Below are 978 nucleotides of genomic sequence, written 5' to 3'. Positions count from 1 at the left end.
ACTAGCACCAGAGGGCACTGTTACTGTGATTTATATATAGTGTATTCACCAGCTATTCAGAGACTTTATTTCAGTTTGTTAGACGTCATTTAGATAATAATCGACAGCCTGTGTACATGTAAATATATTATTGATATAGAATTAGAAGAGCTACTATTTTACCTCTACAGTAATCCAGAGACAGTAAACGATACTGAAATGCATCCAGATTGAACTTTTGGTGTAGTAATTACCTTCATTCACCACCAGAGGGGAGTCTTTCCCTTAAAAAATCATTTAGAAGCAAAGAAAAAGGAAATCAGTATAGGTTTCTGTTTGTTTGTTTGTTTGTTTGTTTGTTTGTTTTAATAAATAAATAAATAAATAAATAAATAAATAAGAGTCAGCCGCACTGTATTAACTGGGAATACATAAATATTGTCCTAGGTCTAGACTGAGGCAATAACTAACATGTGAGATACCTATTTTATATATGATATATTATAGCCAGCATTACATTTAATATAAATAAATACAGTGCACATTAAATAGTAGCTGTTTCTCACACTTCTTGGCATATTGAAGTATTTAACATCTATGCATATTGAAGTTCAATACTTTAATACTTCTATGCATATTGAAGTTAAATACTTAATACTGCACGTTTCTCTAGCTGTACTAATCTCTGGCGGTTCAGTAGCTATAAATACTGTTCTTATTAAACATACGTCCTCAGTGGACGTTTAGATGATGGTGGTGTTTAAGTGCTGTGTAAGAATATTAATCTAAAATCTACCATAGATGTATAAATAAGGGAATGATCACTTATGGACCGTGTAGCAACTCAGGTCTGCGTTTACAACTTAATTATCTTTAACTCAAGTGGTGCATTCGTCTTATTTACATGTATATTTGAAGTCATTTACAAACCACTTAGTCCTATTAGTCTCTGTCCATGTGCCATATTATCAAAAAATCAATCTAGAGTCACAGGCGGTA

This window comes from Tachysurus vachellii, chromosome 23 (assembly GCF_030014155.1).
Source record: "Tachysurus vachellii isolate PV-2020 chromosome 23, HZAU_Pvac_v1, whole genome shotgun sequence".
Classification (NCBI taxonomy): domain Eukaryota; kingdom Metazoa; phylum Chordata; class Actinopteri; order Siluriformes; family Bagridae; genus Tachysurus; species Tachysurus vachellii.
The sequence above is the reverse complement of the archived record's forward strand: the minus strand, read 5'-3'. Positions refer to the sequence as shown.